The sequence below is a fragment of the Ostrinia nubilalis genome, chromosome 1, assembly GCF_963855985.1.
Source record: "Ostrinia nubilalis chromosome 1, ilOstNubi1.1, whole genome shotgun sequence".
Taxonomy (NCBI): domain Eukaryota; kingdom Metazoa; phylum Arthropoda; class Insecta; order Lepidoptera; family Crambidae; genus Ostrinia; species Ostrinia nubilalis.
This window is the reverse complement of record NC_087088.1, coordinates 2,497,813-2,524,935: the sequence shown is the minus strand read 5'-3', so window position 1 is coordinate 2,524,935 and position 27,123 is coordinate 2,497,813. Positions and strand designations below refer to the sequence as shown.

The 27,123-nt window shown below is 36.9% G+C and overlaps 8 non-coding genes across 8 annotated transcripts; 7 read left to right on the top strand and 1 right to left on the bottom strand.

Moving 5' to 3' along the window:
* Positions 1-640: 640 nt before the first annotated feature.
* On the top strand, positions 641-712 carry Trnah-gug (transfer RNA histidin (anticodon GUG)). Its single transcript has one exon. It is a non-coding gene; the product is annotated as a tRNA-His (tRNA).
* Positions 713-2,595: 1,883 nt separating this feature from the next.
* On the bottom strand, positions 2,596-2,667 carry Trnah-gug (transfer RNA histidin (anticodon GUG)). The gene has a single exon. It is a non-coding gene; the product is annotated as a tRNA-His (tRNA).
* Positions 2,668-4,759: 2,092 nt separating this feature from the next.
* On the top strand, positions 4,760-4,831 carry Trnah-gug (transfer RNA histidin (anticodon GUG)). The gene has a single exon. It is a non-coding gene; the product is annotated as a tRNA-His (tRNA).
* A 1,864-nt stretch (positions 4,832-6,695) lies between these two features.
* Positions 6,696-6,767, top strand: Trnah-gug (transfer RNA histidin (anticodon GUG)). The gene has a single exon. It is a non-coding gene; the product is annotated as a tRNA-His (tRNA).
* Positions 6,768-9,078: 2,311 nt separating this feature from the next.
* Trnah-gug (transfer RNA histidin (anticodon GUG)) lies at positions 9,079-9,150 on the top strand. Its single transcript has one exon. It is a non-coding gene; the product is annotated as a tRNA-His (tRNA).
* A 2,609-nt stretch (positions 9,151-11,759) lies between these two features.
* Trnah-gug (transfer RNA histidin (anticodon GUG)) lies at positions 11,760-11,831 on the top strand. Its single transcript has one exon. It is a non-coding gene; the product is annotated as a tRNA-His (tRNA).
* A 1,261-nt stretch (positions 11,832-13,092) lies between these two features.
* Trnah-gug (transfer RNA histidin (anticodon GUG)) lies at positions 13,093-13,164 on the top strand. The gene has a single exon. It is a non-coding gene; the product is annotated as a tRNA-His (tRNA).
* A 982-nt stretch (positions 13,165-14,146) lies between these two features.
* Positions 14,147-14,218, top strand: Trnah-gug (transfer RNA histidin (anticodon GUG)). Its single transcript has one exon. It is a non-coding gene; the product is annotated as a tRNA-His (tRNA).
* Positions 14,219-27,123: the final 12,905 nt, after the last annotated feature.

Below are 27,123 nucleotides of genomic sequence, written 5' to 3'. Positions count from 1 at the left end.
AGTAGATATTTATAAGTAGGAATACTCAAATCATTTATCGAGTTTAATCGATTACTCTTCTCAAGACAGACCCGAAGAATGTTTAATCATAATTATTACTTAAATGCAAATTCCTTCCAAGAATTCATACTAATAAATAACGCTACTTTCATACATGGTTCGTTGGTTATTCGATATCAATTCGATATCTTATCAATACGATCGAGTAATTTGTCGCACGAGTGACTTTGGATTTAACTTTATCCAGTCCAAAATTAAAATCGATTCTATTAAGTGCCTTTTTGTTCTTGTTTAGTGAATTGTTTTTTTATCAAGGACAGAATCACGGGCGTCGAAACTTCATATTACAACCCATTCGGACAGATGTGATGATATTTAGGCTACCTGGACAGCTGTAAAACAGTAAAGATAAAAATTACAAAGGGAAAATCCTACGAAAACAACTGCTTCAGTATTTTCTTTGTAAGAGTTTTCGTAAAAATAATAGAATAGGTAGGTACGCCACCGTCTTCAACGGCAGTTATTGCAACCGCGTGCGCAACAGCTGCGACTGCGAGTCTGTTACGAAAGTGCTTGGAATGTAGGTACCACCATTTGAACAAGGTGAAAGATTTCGACCATTCAAACACCAGCCCCGACAGCCGTGATCGTCTAGTGGTTAGGACCCTACGTTGTGGCCGTAGTAACCCAGGTTCGAATCCTGGTCACGGCAGTGTCTCACTGTCGCGGCGGGGCTATATATTTTTTTATTTGTACTTAATACGTTAAAGAATAACTTACTGAATACTATTAATGTAAGTTAGTCGTTTTCAGGACAAAAATATAATGTTATGTAGGTATTCATGCACGGGACACATGCACACATGATAGTGCATTTGGCAGCTTTTGTACCCTGTACAGCAGTTGATGTAATCTGCGCTATCTTACAAGTCAACTTTAGTTAGACATTCTGCAGGTAGATAGCTTTACTCTTGTAGTTTGGGTGGTATTCAAGGTAAATTGTAGCACCATGTAGTTGTAGGAACGAATTTGAAACCTATCTAATGTTTTGGTGACTCTACAGGACTGCTATACTTGATTGTACGTAACATTCCGCACGTAACATTCTAAAATTTTTATAACATAATATTCAACTCAATATCAAACATGTTTTGAGCTATTCGTCTTGTTCACTCCTATTTAGATGCTGGTAAGTGAGACAGACATGGATATAGCCTATACATAGTTGTATCGAGTACACCCTGACGAGAGGCGAGAACGCAATTTTCACAGGTAATTGAAAGCAAATCCTCCGATAACCAGACTATGTTCGAAGGGTGTGTATATCCGAATACGCTAAAGTAATCCGTATTCGCGATGATCAAAGCTCAAATTTTAATGGACGGTGATTGCGACTGATACTCAACGCGTGATGTAAAATAAAAGAGTGAAAAGCCTGTTGCCAACTAAATATTAATATAATTAAATCTCTCAGATATATTTTTTTAATCTAGGATTGGCCTTATTCTGGTCCTTAATAGAAAGAGCTTAATAGAGTGGAAAGCACAGCTGTGACGTCCAGCCACAAGGTGGACAAACGACCACATAAAAGTAGGAAGGCGCTGGATACAGGCCGCTACCAACTGATCAATCTGGAAATCATTTGGGGAGGCCTATGTTCAGCGGTGGACTTGTTGTTGAAATGATGATGATGATGATGATGATGATGATGGAGCCTTAATTTAATATCACTTAATATTTTTTTTTTTTGTTGAAGTGCTATCGGTTTGCACTTACTTTTGATAGATTACTTCAAGTTAAAAGAGAGATATCAAATCCAGAGTTCAACGAATCTCGCAGACAACTTGAGTAAAACTTGTTTCATCCTTTATCTTTGATTGCTTTATTTTTTATTTTAATTAGGCAAAAAGGGAGCAAAGTCAACGAACTTTGATTTTAGGAGGTACTCGAGATCGTTAAAATCCTTTTAATGCACGTGGATCACATTTAATTACCTATATTTATTCAAAACGTGTTCCCGTACGATGCTTATCCCAGATCGCGGGAACAACCAGGTGTTATGACTGCCTATTTAATATTTAATTCCAAACCTCGTTCCAATATAGGAAGGGATAATCCAACAGACTACACAGAGCCTAAAACAATACAAGTAGGTACTCGTTAAACTAAAAAACAGTTCCCAATTTAACAAAAACGAACTTTAGAACTGAGACAAGAGAGCTATGTTAACGAATAAAAACAAATCTCCGATTTAAATCTTCGATCAAATGACCAATTACCGAGCTAGTTAATAATTAAGCTATCCAATGAATTCTTGTCTGAAAAGGTTTTCAGTCTAACTTAGAAACTGTTTAACATTTTATAAGTCCTAAGAGCTTTGTATAAAAATCTAATTTAAACCTTGAGTGTTTGCCCAATTGGAATTCATTTTACATATTTTATACTCTAGGAGAAAAAAGCGGAGCTGTTTCAAAGTTTAAACTGAGTATAATTATTCAAAGTCATAGTATTTACTGAGATGTTCGGAAACATTAATTGTTATAACAACAACATAATTAATATAAAAAAGATAGCCCCGCCGCGACAGTGAGACACTGCCGTGACCAGGATTCGAACCTGGGTTACTACGGCCACAACGTAGGGTCCTAACCACTAGACGATCACGGCTACCGGGGCTGGTGAATGTTTGGTTGAATTCTTTCAGCTGATTCTACAGTTGAAGCAGTAACGTAACCGATTTGTTACGGTTGCGCAGGAGGTTGCAAAAACTATCGCCTAACTGTTGATGAATTGCACTTTTTATTACATCTCTTTTCGTAAAGATCTAACTAATCAAATATGATCGTCAACCGGCGACTGGTTGCGCCGCCATGGTGTCCCGGTGAAATATAGCCCTACATTTTGTTGGTAGCCGGCGACTGGTTGCGCCGCCATGGTGTCCCGGTGAAATATAGCCCTACATTTTGTTGGTAGCCGGCGACTGGTTGCGCCGCCATGGTGTCCCGGTGAAATATAGCCCTACATTTTGTTGGTAGCCGGCGGCTGGTTGCGCCGCCATGGTGTCCCGGTGAAATATAGCCCTACATTTTGTTGGTAGCCGGCGGCTGGTTGCGCTGCCATGGTGTCCCGGTGAAATATAGCCCTACTTTTGTTGGTAGCCGGCGACTGGTTGCGCCGCCATGGTGTCCCGGTGAAATATAGCCCTACATTTTGTTGGTAGCCGGCGACTGGTTGCGCCGCCATGGTGTCCCGGTGAAATATAGCCCTACATTTTGTTGGTAGCCGGCGACTGGTTGCGCCGCCATGGTGTCCCGGTGAAATATAGCCCTACATTTTGTTGGTAGCCGGCGACTGGTTGCGCCGCCATGGTGTCCCGGTGAAATATAGCCCTACATTTTGTTGGTAGCCGGCGACTGGTTGCGCCGCCATGGTGTCCCGGTGAAATATAGCCCTACATTTTGTTGGTAGCCGGCGACTGGTTGCGCCGCCATGGTGTCCCGGTGAAATATAGCCCTACATTTTGTTGGTAGCCGGCGACTGGTTGCGCCGCCATGGTGTCCCGGTGAAATATAGCCCTACATTTTGTTGGTAGCCGGTGACTGGTTGCACCGCCATGGTGTCCCGGTGAAATATAGCCCTACATTTTGTTGGTAGCCGGCGACTGGTTGCGCCGCCATGGTGTCCCGGTGAAATATAGCCCTACATTTTGTTGGTAGCCGGCGACTGGTTGCGCCGCCATGGTGTCCCGGTGAAATATAGCCCTACATTTTGTTGGTAGCCGGCGACTGGTTGCGCCGCCATGGTGTCCCGGTGAAATATAGCCCTACATTTTGTTGGTAGCCGGTGACTGGTTGCACCGCCATGGTGTCCCGGTGAAATATAGCCCTACATTTTGTTGGTAGCCGGCGACTGGTTGCGCCGCCATGGTGTCCCGGTGAAATATAGCCCTACATTTTGTTGGTAGCCGGTGACTGGTTGCACCGCCATGGTGTCCCGGTGAAATATGGCCCTTAGTGTCAGTACTGCTCCCATAACTCAGCACTGACTGAGTTAAGCGCTAGAACTATAGTAATTTCTTTGACACTTTTTTCTGAGTTTCACTTTTTACAGAAATCTTTAGATTGATAAACTGATACTGATTAAAATTAAGCTCTGAAGATGGTGAACAAGTCAGCCTTCATTTGCTTATCTGATAGCCATGTCTCTAGGAACTTTTCGTTAAGGATTTTCTTTGATTGTTATCGTGCCGTGCCGTATGGTTCCAACAAAGTACAATAAGACCACCTTTACTCTGGATGACACGTTAAAAGCGACTAAGGGACGAATAGTGTAGAGCGAGTGAGGCCAAATCCTCCATTTGTCTCTGATAAACTAGAGAGTGACTGCTCTGTAGTGGAGACAAATGACTTGATAATGGTTCTTTAGGTTTACTTTCACTTCTTTATGAATCTTTCGTCTGCCACTTGTCATTGCCAATTTTTATTAGCACCTATGAACTACTACAGCGGTCTCGCTAATAGTTCATAGGTGCTAATAATAAATTGGCTGTCTAGCCGAGTTGATGGCTCAGATACCTAATGCTAATTTACTTAGTTTAATTAGTTTACGTCTTATAATTTTTATCACACCAATTAAAAAGTACGCAAAAAATGTTAACAACCTCAGCGACGCCTACGCAATCCACATTGCGGTGAAAGTGGTCCAGTTTTGTGATAAAATGTCCCAAGCAATTACGATACCTTCGTCACCAGCCCCGGCAGCCGTGATCGTCTAGTGGTTAGGACCCTACGTTGTGGCCGTAGTAACCCAGGTTCGAATCCTGGTCACGGCAGTGTCTCACTGTCGCGGCGGGGCTATATTTTTGGTAAAAAATAATATTTTCCTACCATTCCAACCTAGTAATTAAACCGCAAATTGAGCAGATACATTAATGTAATTGGATAATATGTAGTAATTGTAGACAAACATTTAGTTCGTTAGTCAGGATCAAACAAATGCTTGCGTGCTCATTATTAAACAAACACAAACACTGACTTAGTTTATGAGATACCTACCATCCCACCAATCTTGTGTAATTTAAGGATTAATTATTTACACATATTTATTCACATCCCTTATAAGCCAGTGTTCTGGTCCCAGGCAAAGGATTGCAAATTGTGCTTTTTCAAAAGGCTATTAAGAACTCTAAATACTTCGTTATCTCGTATCTTAACGTAAAACGAGCTATTCTAAAGAACCGCTCTGTCATCGCATCTGTGTTACCCACTGCAATGAGTGTGACATGGGGCCAAGCCTTTATTTTAACAAGGGATTAACAAAATTACGTTCAGCCTTCTTTTGTCTGTCTTTTAGTAAAAAATCATTCAATTTTATCTCTGACCTCTGAAAGATTAAAACTGCCAGCATTATGTACACTTTTTGCTGGGATTTCATTTTATTAAAAACGTATTTTACGGGTTTTAATATTCGAATACGCAATTATTCCTCTTTCGAAAGCCTTAATCAAAAGATGATTGAAGATTTCTGGAGGCTTATTACGTCAATATCATCGAATCTGCAGTAAATAATATATTCCATCAGGCTATACAAGGTGTCCCAGAATGGGTGAATCAAACTGCTAGGGTAGGTAGCTGTACTAATGGACTATCCCTAAAAAATATGAAAAAAAAAATTTGAGTTCGGATTTGTTTTTAAATAAAGTGCTCTAAACTCGAAATCTATTCATTATTTTCAAAAGTTTGTTTACAGATAAACGAAGCGATCATGTACAATTAATATTAGTAAGAAAAAAGTACAAATAAACTCCAAACGCAGCAATTATAGCCAGAGACTTTTAGGCAAAGCTGATTTATTTTCACTTTTTCAAAATATTTTTTTTGTATCCTTATGCGCTTTATTTTTTCCACATATTTTTTAGGGATAGTACATTGGTAGAGCTACCTCCCCTATCAGTTTGATTCACCCATTCTGGGACACCCTGGCCTGTATAGGATGCCTCGTAGGGACTCCCTCACGTGGCTGAACCTGGTCGAGGTCGAGGTCGGGGTTGATGCGAGAGTCACACTGGGTTTTAGTCAGCAGGCTTCTAGATCATCATCATCAGATCGTTTATCTCCACTGCAAGAACACAGCCCTTTCTAATTTCCCAGAAGCAAATCGACAATTTGGAAATTCCCTGTGCTGGTCAGACTCATCATCATCATCATCATCATCATCATCTCAGCCATAGGACGTCCACTGCTGAACATAGCCCTCCCCCAATGCTTTCCATGTTGCCCGGTTGGTAGCGGCCTGCGTCCAGCGCCTTCCTGCTACCTTTATGATGTCGTCGGTCCACCTTGTTGGTGGACGTCCCACGCTGCGTTTTCCGGTACGCGGTCTCCACTCCAGAACCTTGTCCGCTGGTCAGACTGGATAGGGAAATCTAATATGAACACATTTGTCTCTTGGTCGCCTACGACTTCCACGGGCAGGGTGTGGTCTTATTCTAAGTCGACTTATGATGTATCGCATAGCGATTTAGGCGTCCGATATTCGCGTGTCGATGATTGCCGCGTTGCAACAAAACGATTACAGCCGGCTTTGCTTCACTTTTTGCAGTCGCTTGCGCAACCGTTACGAATTTATTACGGTAACGTGGTCAGCTCGTTGGAATAAAGTCCAATATTTTACTTATTCAATCACCAGCCCCGACAGCCGTGATCGTCTAGTGGTTAGGACCCTACGTTGTGGCCGTAGTAACCCAGGTTCGAATCCTGGTCACGGCAGTGTCTCACTGTCGCGGCGGGGCTATATTTTTGGGAAATTTTTCAACTCAACGGATAAACAAGCTCTAAATCAATATAATTTATTCTGATAAATTCTTCTTATTTTTATATCATCAAAAGTATTGGAAGAATTGGATAGGTGGACCGACGACCTCCTAAAGGTAGCGGGAAGGCGCTGGATGCAGGCTTCTACCAACCGGCCTTTGTGGAAATCATTGGGGGAGGCCTATGTTCAGCAGTGGATGTCCTATAGCTGAAATGATGATAATGATTGGATAATTACCTACGTAAATGTTTATTTCCTAAAATTAAGGACGACTTGAATCTTCTAAAGTACCACCATCATAAGTTATGATTGGGTTTTTAGTAGGCAATATTGATGTGTAAAAAGTATAAACTGACTAAGCACAATAAAACAGATAAACAAACTACCTACCTACACTGATAAACACAAAGTAGGTTCCTACCTATATCTCAAATGTACTTATGTTTCAATTAAAGTTGGTTCAATTGCAATTTGCAACAACAGACAAACCTTTAACTGTATTAACATTTATGCGAATACTTCTTCGCTTTGATACATTTTGTAGCCAAAAGTCAAGTCATAAGTCGAAAACTTCGCACGTGAGAGTTGAAATATTTGAATATATATCAGCATGACCCAATTCCCCCTTCACCTACTTTCGAATTGTTCAGTTAAATGTGAATAAATATATTAATAACTTAATCATCTGCAGTATGAAAATGAAGAGCTATGTTGATATTTTTACCCGACTACGGCAAAGCAAAAGGAGGGTTATGATTTTGACAGGCTATGTATGTTGTATGTATGTATGTATGTTCATGTGTTCCCTCGTAACTTCTAAACTACTTATCAGAATTCGACAAATGACATATCATCAGAAGCGTCTTAATTGTCTGCTGGTTATAGGCTATATGGGGTTTCACAAAATCTAATGTGGCGCCCTCTAGAGGACAAAACATACAGAGTAAATAAATAAAGTTAAGATAAATATACCGTGTTTGGTATCATTTGAAAGCTCTTTGCTTGTACATTTTAAATATATATATATTACTAGCATTTGCTTGTGACTTTACCTGTATTCATGGGCTGATTGCATATAATTCACATCTTTTCGTTCATAGCTTCTTTACTACTTATTAGTTCATCAATTTAACTTTTGTTAATATTATGCACCACAAATACACTTTAACACCAAAATAGTACAAATAATAAATAAAAAGTAAAAAAACTAAAACCCAACTACGATAAAAAACGACGCTGAAAAAGTATAAAACAAGATTTTCAGAATACTGAACTGAACAAAGTTGCTAATGTAGTTGCATAGTAATTTCCATGTTTGGAAAGGCGTAGTCACACGTTACATATACCTACCTACCGTAGCACTTTGACAACGTGTTACTGCGGTTTTCCAAACATGAAAATTACTATGCATGCAACTACATTAGCAACTTTGTTCAGTTCAGTATTCTGAAAATCTTGTTTTATACTTTTTCAGCGTCGTTTTTTGTCGTAGTTGGGTTTTATTGCTAGAACTGTTTACCTAAAAATACTGACTTTTGAGTGTTCAATTGATACCATGAAGACTAAAGAATGAAATGTTATGAATTATGAACTGTACACAGGTATTTTTACATACAAATACTCGATTTATAGAAATTATGGGTTTCATAAGTGAGAAAATTTGTTTTGCAAGCACGTCTGCCCTAGTTCGTAGCAGATAGGTATCCTATGGCGCCACCTAGCGATTGTTCCTTGAGTCGTTAAACCGTAATCGTAAAAACGCTCTAAACTATTTCCCACGTCCCTTTATCTCTGGGTTTATTGCTACTGCAGACTACTGTTAATGTGGTCCATCCATAGTGTAAATTATCCCGACTTCGTACGGGTGCTAAGTATACTTATAAACCGTCTTCTTTAATCACTCTATCTATTACCAAAAAAAAAAACGCATCAAAACTGAAAGCATTTTTATTCAAAAAAAGTTATCAACTCTTTCATGTGTCTTAAATATTTAGTTGAAATATTTAAGACACATGAAAATAAAATACATATTGGGGAAAATCTTCAGATCTTTTCTAGGAACGGCATCTTTAGTTCGCTTTCGATTTATTTCGTTTACGTATTTTTTTATGTTGATTCAGTGTCTCCATCTTTCGAATCTAAACGGTAAAACGATTGCACTAAACACGCGCACTCAAGCGCAACGCATAGAAAGTGTTTTGGCAAAAAACGTCAACTGACCGAAACTGATAATGGAATTCGGCCAAATATCCACCAGCCCCGGTAGCCGTGATCGTCTAGTGGTTAGGACCCTACGTTGTGGCCGTAGTAACCCAGGTTCGAATCCTGGTCACGGCAGTGTCTCACTGTCGCGGCGGGGCTATATTTTTGGGAAAATTCAACACTGTCAATATTTGAGAGTATTAATATCTGGAATCTATCGAAATTCGACTTTACAGTCTATTTTATTCAAAACTAGCTGTGCCCGTGACTTCGTTCGCGTGAAAACCCGTTTTCGCAACATTTTTCATTGTTGCTCTGCTCCTATTGATCGTAGCGTGATGTTGTATAGCCTATAGCCTTCCTCGATAAATGGGCTATCTAACACTGAAAGAATTTTTCAAATCGGACCAGTAGTTCCGGAGATTAGCGCGTTAAAGTAAACAAACAAACAAACTCTTCAGCTTTATGATATTAGTATAGATTTAAATCAGATTTCTTTTTCCGGCATAAAAATATTCTTTCTTTCATAACTATTTTATGCATCTCATAAATCTAACCGCTATAAATCAGACTCAGTCTATTAGAAGCCCCTTTTTGGGGAATTTTTATCCGAGCATAATAATATGAATAAGCTCGAACCGATTATTTTCTTTAGATGTCTTTTTTGACTTATTCTAGAGATGAATATCAAAACAAAATCACATTTTGTTTGCTCATAATGTAATAAAAATTTTAATGTATTGCTGGCATTTAAAATGTTCATATTGTTTTAATGTAGCTATTGTGGATTTTCAAAGCAACCGTTTTCCAACCGAGCTGAAAGGTTTTGTTAAATTCTGGGGATTTATATTTTGTTGCGTTCAGTGTTCACGCAAAATGAAATATTACTCAGTTTTGGACTAAAAATCTTTTAAAAATGTATTTAAACAAAAGCAGTAACATTTCACAAACAAATTACCATCTGAAACTGAATAAATTCACAGCTTACTTGATAGTTTGTGCTAAAGCCTTATTAACGTGTACACAAAGTATACCTAGTTTTTTTTTTTGTTTTAGGAATAAATATTGTGTAGAATGAAGCACTGTCTATAATTTAAATGTCCGGCCTTCTAAGCGTAATTAAATTGAACGCCGATATTCGCTCAAGCAAAAAATTATGTTTCCAAAAATAGACATTATCGCCTTTCTCAATTGAATTTCTATCAAATCTACAATCTGCATTACGTATTTAAGCAAGATTGAATAGTGAGTACCTTGGAAGTTTAGCATTTAAAGGAAATAACAACTTGTTTATCTGAAAGAATAACTAAGAAATCATGAAAGTTTCGCATTTTTGATAGACGAGAGTAGATAAAATACGCTACTATTATTCAATATCTACTAAGTGAGAAAAGGTCCATTCCTTTGTAATAAAAAAAATATCACCAATTTATTACTCTTTTATAAAACAAAAACATAATTTTATCGTTATTTTGTTTGATTGATAAATAAGGTTAAATTTCCGTGCCAAGAAACGAAAAATTTTATGCTAAACGCAATTATGTGTTCAACAAAGTACACATAACACCCGATACCTTTGAAAGGTAAGCGAATTATTTGTGTTTCATTGAACGCGGCGGGAACCGAAAAGTGTACATAAATTGTACTGTCAGTCTCGAAAATATGTTTTTTGTGTACCAAATTGCTTTTTACTAGTTCTCGAGTTTTAACTTTTACAACACGTTTTACAATTCAGTCATAATACTAAGGTATTAAAAATAAATAGATTCCTTACTGCCAGCTACTTTGCATAGGTGCATAAATCATATACATATGTATCTTGAATGTGCGTGCATCGCTTTTTAAAACATGAACTCGTTCAATTTTATTGTTGTTGTAAGACAGCAAAATTAAATTATGCCCAGAGTGGCCGAGCAACTGCACGCAGGAGGATTTAATGAATGCTGCTGACAACGCTACTCTTGTAGAGGAGTTTTGGGCTGACACTGTGTAGGTTTGTTGTCGACACGATAAGAAGATAATTAAATATTAATATTGAGTGCGACTATACCAAAATTCGATTGAATTAACGGGAAAAGTATCAAATTCGTCGGATCAGATGCAAATTACATTGAATAGAGTGCTCGGGGGCTTCTCGAAATAAAAACAGACTGGAAAAATATATTAAAATTGTTTTTTAAAATATGAATAACCTCTTAAGTATCGTCATGTGAGCAAATATAAAATATCTTATTTAAAATCAATTGAATTTGTAGTTTTTTTTTTAATATCCGGCTGAAATTGCCGGAGTTCGGTTTCAAACAAAACAATTTCTTGAATATTAAATCAATAATGTATTTTTATAGCAAGTTGTGGTAGTTTCTCGCTAATGTCTACGAGCAAACTTGTAGTCAGGTACCACTTAATAGTTAAATAATTATTTTGATGAGATTTCCTAAGCATAATACAAACAAATCTTTTGTTGCTATCCGAATGTAGGTACTACCTACTAGGTACTGACCATTGTTAAAATAACTATTCCTAAGATTTCGATATATTTAAGTCTTATCTATCTCTTTCTTTAACCGTAAGATGCTTGAGTGTGTAAAAAAGACAGATATAGCCGATGTGATGGTGATACACTTTTGAGTGGACCCCAGTTCGCAACGCAATCTCGCAAGTGAAAGTGCTCTTATTTTGGTAACAAAACATTAACTGTACAGAACTAATGCTGGTATTTGTCAACTCAGTCACCAGCCCCGACAGCCGTGATCGTCTAGTGGTTAGGACCCTACGTTGTGGCCGTAGTAACCCAGGTTCGAATCCTGGTCACGGCAGTGTTTCACTGTCGCGGCGGGGCTATATTTTGCACCAATTTTTAGTCTGCGAGTATGGCCAAATCTAGTAGAATCTAAGTTATTATTCTTATAATTTTTTTTTTCATATTTTGCTTTCAGTCTAAGTAGAAACTTCGATATTCCAGACTATTCTACTCTAATTACTATGACAGTGATTATAAATTCTGATCTACGTCCCGTGAGAGTTGCTAAGTTGCTTTAGCGATGAAAGCGTCGAACAGGTTAATGAAACGTTTGCATAATTAACACTTTACCCCTCACGGATTATATCGGGTAACGCCCACGGTATTAACGACTTACGAACACGTAACACGTCAGGAGTTTGTGCTAAATCGATTTCCATAAATCTATTTTGTTGAATACGTTCTATTTGAGTTCCATCTCGTTAGTTCGGCAAACATATGTTGAATGTTATTATAGAGTGGGGTAGAATATACAAGTATGGCCTGTAAAAAACCTTCCGCCTGTCGAATCCATACCAGGCCACGAACAACCAGGGCCCTTTTAAATATAAGATTATTAGCTAGTAATTTATTTTTGAATAAATTACTAATACTCCCGTTAGCCCCTTGATATGCTAGTGTTACGAGTGGGCTCACCACAATAGTCGAACAGCGGTGGGATTCGAATTCGCGTTCCCGGATCTCGACTCGGCCTGTCCGACCCATTCACCGTTCGGCTATCGTTGCTTTATAATCTTTTGGAAGTCCTTTACTCGTAATTGACCCCGCTCAAAGGCAAGCCGTTGTAAAGTCGTCGAAGAGCGTGACATGGAAAGGAGCTTCAAACCATGGCTCACCTACTTAAACACCCGCTGTGCCCCAATGCTTGGGCAGGGAACCTGTCTGGAGCCGCTGGAAATACAAATGAGGCTGATAGGAGTCAATAAAATGCCTCTGACACGAAAGAAGACGAAGATTCTTCTAATAAACGAACTGTAACAACTAAGATAATGACCTTGGTGTCAAACTGTATGAGCGGTGTATACGCAATTTTTAATTAAAGACTAAGTACTAATAACTTTAGAATATTTATCGATTTTCAAATTTTCAACCTACCAATCATTTAACTTAAAATCTAAAGCATTCAAGGTCATTCGCCACGCCATTACGCCATCGGTCATGCTGCTGCTAATTCTTATTATGTAACTTTCTCTTGAAAGTGCTCCGATTTCGGCAACAAAAAATTCAATTGACAAAAGTGAGGCTGTTATTTGACATCTCAGTCACCAGCCCCGACAGCCGTGATCGTCTAGTGGTTAGGACCCTACGTTGTGGCCGTAGTAACCCAGGTTCGAATCCTGGTCACGGCAGTGTATCACTGTCGCGGCGGGGCTTTCGTTTTGCGTTTCGTATTCATAGAAGTGTACTCATTAATCTTCAGATTGTGAAGTCACCTAGAGGTTTAGGGTTAGATTTTTTACCTCTTAAATTTTTAATAGTAATTAAACAGATCTTAACATAATGGGACACAGTGGGACCAACTTGTGATAAAAAAGCCAAAATAAAAAGGAAAAAACCCCTCCTTCTCAAAATATTTCTCCTCCATTGAGAGTTAAAACAATCCGATTCAATTAAATTACGGACAAGCAATGATCATCATCAACAGCCCTTTATAGTCCACAGCTGGACTATAAGCCTCCTCCACTATGGAGGGTTTTTCCATAATCCACAAGCAATTTATAGTTTAGGTAATGCATATAAAGAAATATCTAGACATCCGTGTCTCTGGGACACCTATATTATGTTAAAGTTCCGCGAACATCCAACAAAATGCACCTTTAGGGCTTAGTGCTAATTTAGTATCTTTAAATATTCTAATTAATATCCAAATTGCTATCACGAAACATAAGCATCTCACCCTTTAAAGGAGTTTACACTAATTAATAGGGCTGTAATATTATTAACGCCTATCCTTAGGACCATAGGACTTAATGTGTTACAACCTCTTAAGTTATTATGGGTGTAATATTATTAACGCCTATCCTTAATAATAACTTAAGAGGTTGTAACACATTATAGTCCTATGGTCCATGACGAGCTCAATATCCTACAAATTTTAGTTTTCATCCTCTCATTTTGATGCCAACGTGGCTCTTCTTCCATCGTTACAATTGAAACGAGTATCGATAATCGAACCTGGGACACTACAGTATTCAATGCAATTTGCCACACCACTGCGCCACCGCCGTCTTGTCGTTATCGCGCAAGTGAAAGTGCTCTTATTTCGGCAACAAAACAAGAACTGGACAAAACTTATGCTGGTATTTGACAACTCAGTCACCAGCCCCGACAGCCGTGATCGTCTAGTGGTTAGGACCCTACGTTGTGGCCGTAGTAACCCAGGTTCGAATCCTGGTCACGGCAGTGTCTCACTGTCGCGGCGGGGCTATATTTTTGTTTTACATAAGTCTAATTTAATATGCATTGAACATAATAGCAGTTATTTGGCTAAAGTCTGGTAGCACTGTAATCCTTGTTGTTTGCTTATAGAATTAGGCCACACGAGAGCTACAGCTTCGTAGTAGTGGGTAAGGGAAGAAGCAATCACCTATCTGTTTGAACCAAAGATTCACTCGATTCTCGCTGATGGTATTAACTTTGGCTTCTAAATCATAAGCGCAATAAAGTTTACTTTTCAGTTAATATTATATGCTTCAGAAAAATATGGCCGACCAAAATGTGGAGTTTCTTTTTAATATTTTGTTTTAAAATGGCCAGTATTCATCGCTCACCGCAGAAATACTAAGATAATATAATTAACTTTAAAAAAAAAACCGACTTCAAATGCGCGAACACAAAAAAAAACTAAAAATTAAAAATATTGCGTATAAAAAAGTTCATCCCCGAGTTTCCACCCTTGGGGGTGAAATATTTCCTTCAAATTCGCATGAAACCACCCTTTTGATAATACCTATTCAACAAAAAAATAATCGTTCAAATTGATTTATAATCGGCGGAGATATTGCGTATAAAAAGTTCATCCCCAATTTTCCACCCTTGGGAGTTGTTTTTTCTATTATTAAATTTAAATGGGACCACCCTTGAGGTATTACCTATACGCCGAAAAAAGATTTGTTCAAATCGATTCATAATTGGCGGAGTTATCGCGTAACAAACATAGAAAAAAAAAACATACGGGTCGAATTGAGAACCTCCTCCTTTTTTGAAGTCGGTTGAAAATATCCAGTCCATGTGTGCGCTAGTGGCGATAACGCGAGGCAGTTAAAGCGCACTCGCTCCCGTAAACATATATTTTTAGTAATAAACTTAAGCAAATGAAAAAGTTAACCAAAAAAGTAAGTAGTTAAGGTCCCTAGACATTTACGACAAAGTCCATTTCGTAATGGTTTATTTAGGTAGTAAGAGTAGTACTTATTTATCAGTATAATAAAATATGTACGAGTACCTACATAACATTAAATTCTCCAACAAGTGAAATCATCGAGGTAAATTCAATTCAATTCAGAATTCTAAAACTAAGTTAATTGTTTTTAGTAACTTTTATCTAATTGTTTCTTTAAAAATTCACGGCCTTTTTGAAACTAACGAAAGTTTCAATAAAAACTATTACCTATCCTCACCCGACGGTCGACTTTTGTTTCTATTTCTCTAACAAATGTTCAGAAAGAGGGTTTTCAAGCTTAAGCAATCCAACTTAATAAAGGCGAAGTCAGAATCTAATTTAGCCGGACTTACGACATTAGCCAGTCTAGACTGCAAAGTAGATGGTGCCACTTTTAACGCGTTTACTGTCAAGATCCGTGACAGAACTATATATTCGGATTTCGGACCAAATGGGACAGTTCAATGACCTTCTATAAATCTATACATACATATACAAAAGTGACCGACTGACTGACTGACATATTGATCTATCAACCCACAGCCCAAACCACTGGACGGATCGGGCTAAAATTTGGCATGCAGGTAGATGTTATGACGTAGGCATCCGCTAAGACAAGGATTTTATGAAACGCCTCCTAAGGGGGTAAAACGGGATCCACGCGTACGAAGTCGCGGGCAGTCGCTAGTTCTTATACTCGTATAGATGGTTTCATTCAGGAAAACGCGCCCCACCATTCTTCCGCTAATGTTTGAGTGTTATCGGTACACGCTAAATGATCCATGAGTGCACGCACACTAATAATGACGCTCGGATTGCTCGGATCAAACTCCCCGAACTCCGCGCTTCCTTCAAGCAAAAATTGGTGGGGCGCATCTTCGTGGATGAAACAATCTTAAATTACTGCGTGGCATTGAAAAGTTGTCACCAATAATAAATTAGTGTTACATAAAGCTTCCTCGTAGACACTTATTATGAGAAATTCTGAGCATAACTTTAGACCTGTCAAATACGAATGGAATAAAGTATGGTAAATGAATTCAACAACAGCAACTCAATCGACTAACATTAAATGATTTCCAAAAATCCAATAATTGAATAAAATTTTATGATATTTAGGAATAAATGGGAAATAATAACATTTGCTCCAAGAATCTGACCCAAATATTACGCCAGTTCTGTAGCTACCTCGAATAACTTAATAATCATATTAAATTGTATGGACTAGTACACATTAAACTTCATTTTATTCAGCTTCCAGAAATTCCAAATGGGTTTTAAAACTAAAATACAGCTACTAAATTAATAGAGATTCCCCAAACCGTGTTTGAAATAAGCAACTTCGTTTGCCGGAAATCTGTGTTCAGAAACATTCATTTTTATTCATTTTCGAGTTAACCACGAAGCGTATAATTACGCGGCCTGTTTTTACATTTAATTGAGTTTTTATTTATTTTTAAATTGAGGCAACGGGCATCGCTTTCTAGAAACTAATTTCGTAATATTGTAATTCAACTTAAGAAAGTATTACACTCTTTTGATCCTTACACGACAGAACCGAGATTTAGTCGCTGAACCGGCTGAAATTTTAAGAGTAAAATGGGTAATTCAAGTTTTAATCTTCACGTGGATAAAGCTGGGAGAATCCGCAAGTAGTAATTAAGTGTTAAAAAGAACACTTAAATTTACTTAAATACTTCTGAAAGAAGTAATTGCAGTTTAAAGAGATGTTGAACAAATTATATTTACTTCTGAAACTGTATATTTCTTTCAAGACCCTAGACTTGTCTTTAGTTCAGAGAATGTCAAGGCCTAGGCAAACGGATAACTAAAACAGTTCTTTGAAAGTTCTTCTCCGTAAGTTGATTGATCAAACATTAGGCATTATGAGACGCCCCGTGGGAGGCCACTTCGGAAGTTCCCTTCAACGGATTCCGCTCGTTGAAATCAAACAATCCGTCTTACGAATGTAATATAACTTTGCGGTGAGTTTGAGTGGGTTTCGTTCAGTGTTGAATCGGCGGAAACTTATCAAAATAATTATTTCGTTCTCAAGTTTCTAAGATGTTACAGAAGTTCATCTAACTTTTAAAACTTATTCTAAAAAGTTTTCTTATACCTGCCAGGTACTTTAACCTAATAGAATCCAGTATTGTACCTCCGCACAGAAGACAAAAAGTGTAGCAATATTTCCCATATATCACTTCACGTCAAAGGAACAATCACCAGCCCGTAGCAAGTCAAGTATCCGGATACCCAATCAAGTATTCGTAGCAATTCGTAGCGAACGCCCGCGTCCTATTTTGTTCAGACTATGAAATGAGCTACACAAGATGCTACGATCTAGCGCTCGTAGTCACTCGTCGTAGTATGAAAGTGAGCGGTGTAGGATATTGAAATAGTTCTTGTAGCATTCGTTTTCAGCTTCGATTTATGTATTTTAGCTATTTTTATCTTTATACTCAACGTTTTAGGGAATTGGTTATGATGATACTTTCGAGTTGAAAAAATTACCTTTTGCATACTGAGGATCCAAATAACAAAATAAACAAACATAATTGAGCTGACTTTAATTTCTAGGAAAATATACTAGACTGATATCTGATGCAGTATTCTTTCCGTCTTGAATTTTTACTATTTTTTTTCTATTCCGTTCCTTCGAAATAAACATAATAAAACAAGTATATAAGACCAAAAACGCTTGATAATCTTGCCTCATTTCCTTATTGATAAAACTTAGAAGGTAGAGGTAAGTAGAACAAGAACAATGTACCTATTTGTAGGTGTTCAAATGAGCTCCCGATGACATCGGAAGGAAATTGTGTGCAACGCGATTGGGCGGCGGCGCAACTCATACAAAATGCATGAAGCCACTCACTCGGCAAATGCACTTTGTAGCGATGTGCGTTTTTTATGCCAGCACATTTCCGGTCACTAGCCAGCCTATTCTGAAACTTTTTGCTCACTATCGCTTAGTAGCGAAAATGTACGAAAGAAAGTAGAATAAAACCCATGGAAATGGGACGAAACTTAGGCTGAGTTGCACCATCTAACTTTGACCGTAATTATAACGATAACCGGTGTTTTTGTATGGAGTTTGACAGATTTTCGACTTTTGTCAAGGTTAAAGTAAGATGGTGCAACCCAGCCTTAATGACTCGTCGTTTAAAGTTATCGTATTTCACTCCAGTTTGCGTATCAACATATTGTGTGTTAATGTTATTTATCTCAGACAACATAAACCGAAGGTCTGAGTTTTAATTAGGAATCACTAGTTCTATCTATAGGTGTCATTTCCTTAATACATACTACTTTTTAGGGTAAGTGAAAACGGACACTACCTACTAAATCATATAAAGAAGTGGAAACCTTTGTGAGTTTTCAAAATCTAAACTTTATTTTGTAGTCGCTATTCACAAAAGATGCCATTGCTTTATTCGCTCAATTCGCAAATCTCAAAGATACCCTTTATTCAGCATGCCACTTTTCTTCCACTAGTGATGCAATGAGTGGAAATATTCGTTATTGCGAATATCAAATCTTATTTTATATTCGTACTCACACAGACATTTAATTTCATGCCAAATACATGAGATTGAACGATTAAAATACATTTTCTTTCGCTGAAAAATTTGTCACGAAAATTATTTCTCCATAAAAATTCTATTATGACATCAAAAAATCTTTTCAAGAGCCGGAAATTAAGAGCTGATAAAGCAGCGGTTGGTCGCTGAAAATTCGGCCATTATCATTTTAGTTGCCAACCAAAAAATGGTATTGTAGGACCTCCATCACAAATATTCAGTTTTGAATACATTTTGAACGAAAAATGATAATGTTTTATTTTAATTCGTTTTAAGTTGATCGATCGATTTTACTTCTCAGTACTCTCACATATTATCCTAAAGCAGTAGAATTTGGGTAAGCAAGATGAAAGAGGTTTCAAGTAAGTATTAGGTACTCACAGAATCGCTAAAATCAAGTGGCAGTGGGCGGGGCACATAGCTCGTAGAGCTGAAGGCCACTGGGGCAGGAAAGTTCTTGAGTGGCGACCACGAGCTGGAAGACGTAGCGTGGGCAGGCCTCCCACTAGGTGGACCGACGATTTGGTGAAGGTCGCGGGAGCCCGGCGAGCGACGCAGGACCAGTCTTTGTGGAAATCCTTGGTGGAGGCCTTTGTCCAGCAATGGATGTCTTGAATGAACTAGGTACTCAAAAGAGAGATTCGTATTTTTTTAAAATAGGTTACATCACTAACCATCACTGAACGATTTCCCGACAATATTGACTATCGACAAACGCCCGTCATTCCTCATGTGGGTAGGTACTACTGCAGTTGCATTCTACTGAAGCCGAGGAAAGATTCGACATTTTATATCCGAAAGAGATTTATGACCGATTCTGAAAGACTATTTGTGATACAAGTTGGCAATAAAATGTTATTGCTCTGTTCGGATTTAGGATTCAAATTGCCTGATATACAAAAATAACATGCATTGTAGATTAAAGACGTATTTTTTTGAGGCTAAGAATGTATCCGTTTTAATCGAATATCTTGAATCTGTGAAGTCACTTTGTATGATATATTTTTGAGTTTGGGAACTAGATGGTACAGTCAGCAGTGTAAAATATCCTTGGATATTTATTTCATCATCATCATCATTATTTTAGCCACAGGACGTCCACTGCTGAACATTGGCCTCCCTCAATGACTTCCACATCAAACGACTTTATTTATGAACGTCTAAAAATCAATGCGAAACAAGTTTAATTGAAAAATTTCATAATTTCTGAAGCCAAAATATAAAGTCTTTATTTATTTCTTTCGTTTCAACCACAAGTTCTGATATAAAAATACCAATAACTGCAACGCCTTCGAAGTTTACTGCACTGTTCCGCTAGCTCCTTTATTATAAATTCCTAGGAAATAAAAGTAGTATTTCGGCTACCTAGGACGAGATTGTATTCTGTTCTGTGTTGCAGACATGTGTAGGTATTTTCAGCGCTTCGCACTTGAGAATAACAAGCTACAGGGGTGACGAGCACTGTAAAGTTCGGCCAAAACAATTGAAGTTTTGAGGTCAGAGTAATTTTCTATTTTAGTTGCTAGTTCTGCCCGGGCAACCAAAATTACCAAGAATTGTAAAACTCTTTTCCTCTTTCTTTTCTAGGACTACTAGTTCTTAATAAATACAGATACCTATAGTGTTTGATTCTCATCATTGCATAGTCATAATTGATAGAATGTGCCAAACTGTCCGATTCAGTTTAGAAACTACTAACTTTTTCCATTGATAGAACTTGAATATGAACACTCAAGAGGGTTTTTTGTCTGTAGCAAGCTCTCTATTAATTAATTTTAAATTATTAAATCACTATGAAGGTTTTTAACTATCGATTAAATCTATAACCATAACGCTTGTATCTTTGAAATTGGCAGCCCTAAATATTTTCAGAAGGAAATTCACTTGAATTCTTCGATACTTACAAAGCGCAAAATTGCCTCCGCAACGGTCTGGTTTGTTTACTACGAACTAGGGTAAATAATTTAATTTACACGTGTTTTCATGCGATGGCCAAGTCAATATATTTATGTAAAACGTTAAAGATTTCCTGGCCTGGACTTGGTATTACATGGATCTCACAACTTTTTACCGTAGAACAACTGAGTTGCGAGACTTGGTTTTTTTGACAAGTATTGTTTTTGATGGGATCTCATTTCTTTTTAACCGACTTCAAAAAAGGAGGAGGTTATATGTTCGACTGTATGTATTTTTTTTTTCTATGTATGTTCACCGATTACTCCGTCAATTGTGGACCGATTTTCAAAATTCTTTTTTTGTTCGATAGGGTACACTTCTGAGGTGGTCCCATTGTCACCAAGTCAGGATCTGATGATGGGATCCTAGGGAAATCAAGGGCAACCCTCAAATTTTATAGGCACGTATATCGTTTTTCAAACTTTTTCTTAAGTTATTCAAGTATTTGCTCCTGGAAATCATCATCTCATATTGATGAGCTGATGATAGAAGGTAAAACTCCTTAATGCTTAGGAGTTGGAGGATAATTCTTTTAATTTTATAGATAAGTATAGTTTCTAAAGTTATTCAAGTGTTTACATCAGATATTCATCATCTCATCATGATGAATTGGTCATGGTAGGTACAACTCCTTAATGCTTTGGAGTTGGAGGATAATCTTTAAATATTATAAGTACAAAATTAGACCAACAGTTGTATTCTTTCATGTTTTTAAGGTGGGCTGACGGTTTAAGGTCTTTTTAGGTTTCCTATATGGTAACCTGTATTTTGTAGGGAATATTATTTACACTAGACATGAAGAATATGGTGTGAATGTACTGCCTACCTTCAGTGGTAACATCAAGGTAATAATTAGTTAACTAAAAAGCAAGAAATAAGTAAAATTTTATTAAAAAAAATAGAACCGACTCCAAAAAACCTACACTAAAAAGTAGAAAAATAATTACTAATTTCCTACTTATTTATTAGGACGAATTAATATTTATGTAGGTATACCATGATTGATACTTCTGGAGTCGGTGCCAAGATTATGAAACATACTGGGACGTGTAAAAGTGCTTTTTTTAAGCCTATTTACAGAAATAAATGAGTTTTAATGAGAGAGTTTTGAGAGTTTTAATGTAAAGTTTGCCTGCACCGACTCCAAAAGAATCAATCATGGTATACCTACATAAATATTAATTCGTCCTAATAAATAAGTAGGAAATTAGTAATTATTTTTCTACTTTTTAGTGTAGGTTTTTTGGAGTCGGTTCTATTTTTTTGTATTTTGTAGACAGCAGTTATGTATCTAGAAAACTGGACCGAAATTGAAAAATTTTACTCGACTTGGCGGTTGCACTACCGTGTCCCCAAATCTCATTTCTTTTTGTATTTTGTAGACAACAGTTATGTATCTAGAAAACTGGACCGAAATTGAAAAAAATTACTCGACTTGGCGGTTGCACTACCGTGCCCCCAAATATTTTAGTTTTTCCTTGATTCATACACCAAACACTACTTATATTCCAAATTTGAAGCTTCTAGGTCTGCTAGAAGTGCCTTAGAATTTTGATGATCGGTGAGTCAGTCAGTGAGTCAGTGAGTCAGTGAGTGACAAAATTAAGTAACTTTGACCCGTTATAATTCTTAAACTACTGGTTCAAATTGAATGAAATTTTAAATATACCGTGTCTTTACAATGCCTGCATAGCTAATGAAAATTCAGCCTTCTAGTTTTATCCACAACGAAGTTACAGGCAGTCGAAAATGGCCTGAATTGCTTCGAGAAAAGGATGGTACGGCCGTGCCGCTTTTTTGCTCGACTTGGTGGGGGCACTGCCGTGCCCCCAGATCGCGCGCGTATTTGCTCACCGTTTAGACCTACCCTGGACTAACACAAATATTTTAAAACCAAAATCAGCTCAATCGGCCCAGCCGTTCTCGAGTTTTAATCAGACTAACGAACATCAATTCATTTTTATTTATATGTATAGATTTATTGATCATACCTATCTCTTCATTCATCATTTTTACATCTCTTTAATATCAATAATAATATTGAAAATTCGAAAATTTCTGAAGATTTTTGTGAAAGATGTGTATGGTTACTTATTGCAAACTGCAGATTGGATTTTGATGAAACTTTACAATATTTTGCTTAAAAGTACAGGGTGAATATACCTAGTAGAATTAAATACGGCTCAGACAATACAAGTATTTTTTAAATACTTAGATATGTATATTGTGAGGTACATACCAGCGACTTCTGTTTACGTCTGAGTGTTTGGGGGACTTCCCCTGTGAAAGTTTCGTGTAACTATCATATCGTATTAGATACGAATAATATTTCAGATATACGTTCAGTATACAGTAAACTCATATGGATGATAAGTTCGATATCTCCTATCTCGAAACTACTGTGTAATCCCCAATAAGACAGCGTCCGACTCCCGCCGGGGCCAACGTCTGGAGAAGAAACATGACTTATTAATCCACGACGACGCGTCTTTCCGTTCTATACATGGCCAGAACGCACCCATAGGAAACTGCTCGTGTATATTTTGTAGTGCCTGTTTGTAAATCTGTGACTCCAAACTATACACGAATTTTGCGTACTGATCGTGTATAGTTTGGAGGAGCTTAGTAAAAAAAGTCATCTCCAAACTATACTCGATTAGTTTCTACTACACCGGAGGCCCAATTGGGGGGGAATGGGATTTAAAAGGTTGGCAGCGCACTTGTGACTTCACTGATGTTGCGGGTGTACATGGGCGACGGCAATTGCTTACCATCAGGTGATCCGTCTGCTCGTTTGCCTCCTATCACATAAAAAAAAAAAAAAAAAAACTACACCACTTACACTTGACTAGAGTGTGTTTAGTTGATATTGATTCAGTAAAATTCAGTAAAATATGGAACTATATTTAAAATTACATTTATTTGATATTATTAAATAAAATATTATTATTTTACTGAATCTATAATAAATCTAGATTTTTAACACTATTGTAAGTGGTTTTTGAAATTAAATTGATTAGGTAGATTTCAAATTAAATTACAATTTAATTAAAATGAGAGAGAGTGAGAGAAGAAAGTTCAACGTGCATTAAATACAATATTATGCTAGACTTTAAATGCTAGGTTTGTATTGTCGGCCGTTTGGTGTAGTGATTCGAAACGGACTACTATTCCGGAGGTAGCGGGTTCGATTCCCGCACAGTACAAACATTTGTGTGCATGAACATATTTGTTTGTATTGGACTGGGTGTTTTCTATGTATAATAAGTATGTATTTACAAAAAAAAGTATTTAAGTATGTTTATTGTTTATATCCGTTGTCTAGTACCCATAGTACAAGCTTTGCTTAGTTTGGGACTAGAAGCGCAGTGTAAAATGTCTAAGGATATTTATTTATTATTTATTTTATTTATTAATTTTTATCTCAAGAATAAAATCATTTTGACATATTTCCATACCTACGACAATTGGTGAAATATCAGCCCCAAAACAAATATCTTTTCTATGGCAGAATAAGAAACACCAAAAAATCCTTTATCAAAACAATGACGTGTCGAAAGATGATTCAATGTTTAAAGTAGACACGCAGATATGAAGTAATATGTAATAGAAAGAGAGGTCAATAAGTCAAAATGACTAGCATGCAACTACTCGCGTATAAATTGTAATCACGCACTTATTACAATACATACATGATTAGTCCGTATGCGTACTGGCGATGTATATTTTGGAGTAAGATAATTGACCTAAAGTCACTACAAAGTATACGCGAGCAGTACGCAGCATATGCGTACTGGTCGTGTATAGTTTGGAGGAGCTTAGTTAATAAAGTCATTTCCAAACTATACTCGATTAGTTTCACACCCTTGCGTTCTGGCTATGTATAGAACGGAAAGACGCCACGACGACTACCGAGCGAGGAGCTAATCAGAAAAATATCTCGCTAATCTACCAACTAAAAAGCATTGTAGAGAAAATAAGAAAATAACTAAAATAACTTCATGCAAGTACCTAATCGAAAATATTTCCTAATCTCTTCTTAAACTTTTGCGTTCCATTTCAAATAAAATGGGGTCCTAACGCAACATTTTTATATAAGATATGTACCTACTCATGCTTGAAGTTTCGTGTTGTTGCTACAGCTGTGGTCACAAGCAGACCCTTGTTTCTCCATTATAATTTCCTTAATCATAACGAAGTGCTGCCTAAATGTACCTGAAAAAATCTAAGCAAGTACTTAATACGAGTGGAAATACCTACTAATAGCGAGGAAACCTGTTCAGATATTCATGTCGCATTGTCGTTTTCTTTAGGAGCCTATGTCTTTGATGTCGTTTAGTCTGCCATATCAAACTCACTTTGACAACCGCGCCGATAAAATTACTTTCTCAGTGTCGAAGTAATACGTAGGTACTTAGTATGCGTATCTTTATCAGAAGAGTTTCTTTCTTTAAGAACCTTCATGTAAAAAATGAGCGTAATCACGTAACTAAGAAATTGCAGTCACATTTATTCAGGCGTGAGCTGTTATTAAATAAAAAGTTAAAGGGTACATTTTTTAAACAGATTCAGTCATCCAGATGTATTTTCATTTATCTTTTTACTTCGCATTAAATTTTCATGCTTTGTTTTCTTTATTTAAAAAACAAATGGCAAAGTGATAAAAATTTTATAGTGCAAATTGTACTAACAAACGAACTTTCTGAAGGCGCTAGTGAACGCCTAACAAGTAATTGACAGCAACAAAACTCAAAGAAGATTCAATGCCTTAAGTTTAACAAAACGTGAATATTTTATTTAAATCATGATGTAGGTACGTACTTAGAGTGGATTACTAATGTTTGGCCAAAAAACGTTTCCCAAATTTTCATTTGGCAAATTCTCATTTGGCAAAACCACTTATTGCAAACTTTTAATCCGCTAATGTCGTTTTTGGCATATTATTGTTCAGCAAATTATTGTTTGGCAAAGTATGTTTTGCCAAATGTTTTATTTGGCAAAAATATTTCACGATAAACTATTTACAAAATAATTTGATTGGTGCATAGAATGGAATACAAATTAGCTTGTTGTTATTCGGTCATTCTCACGATCAGGCGTTCTCAGCCTAATTACCATATCATTTTTGAAATTTGGCTTAATTGACTTAAATGCATTTAAATATAAAACACATGAAAAGTACGAATTTAACAATCGTAAAGGCGTCAAATTATTCAAAGCGGTTTTCGCGTAAATGAGATCCAAAAAATTTATGGTCACGGTAATTAGATAAGGCTAATACTTAATCTAACGGTAATTAGAAAAGATATGTAAAATAGCAAAAAAAAAAACAACATCTTGCATTGATAAATTTGTACACAAATATATGTACATATAGCGTCATATAAAACGCTGTAGGTACACCTAATAGCCCTTTGCAAAAAGAAAAACATTAATTTATATTATTTATTGTATCAAGATATTTTCAGTATACTGCAAGAATCGAGGCTATAACAGGAACACTTAGTTTCAGCAAGAAGGGGCTACGGGTCACATTTCAAATGAGAGCATTTAGCTTAATCAGAATCTTAATCATCATTTATTTGATTTAAATGTGGTACAAACGATTTAACGTACAGATAATGGATCAGGAGGTCTCACAAATTAGACTTTTCGGATATCCGAAAAGTCTAATTTGTGAGACCTTATGCTTATATATTGTGAGTGCATATATGCATATGCATATATCGAAAAAGTAATTAATGATATAAGTGATTTTTCCTCTTTTTAATCATCTATCTGCGATCAGCTATCACCCATTATCAGATTAAATTGAATTTGTAATAATGACAGCTCTGCGTATCCCATGATTTGTCACCTCGATTCTTTTACAATATTTTTTTAGATTGATGCCATTCGCTTTCTCCTGAGCCTGAATGCAGAATTCTCAGAATTTAGAAGGGATGCAGCAAATAGATTTCATGACGGTCTAGTCTTTGTTTGTAAGCTTTACAGGAATTTTCTACACCCTCTTTGACGTTTGGTATCACTTCAGTGGACTTTGTAAACCAAGGTGCACAGCTCAAGATGTTTAATACTTTATTTTGAAAACGTCAAAGTATTTCTACATTTGCGAGGCTGGGTCGATGCCATATGTCTACATGGGTCTTAGGATGCATTTGTATATAGTTTGTTCTCCAAGCTTCTTCTGCCCAGTATCCATTGCATATCACGAAGTTTTTTCTATGCATAACAAAGCAGTTAGGATGCAGTCTAGGATGGTACAAAGTGCCTATACACTCTTGTCTTAAAAAGTCCCATTATCTGTTGATTTGTTACCTTTTGTTCTTAACGTGATCACGCCAGGTAAGTGTTACTGTTGGACAATCTCATCTTCTTAGGGCAAA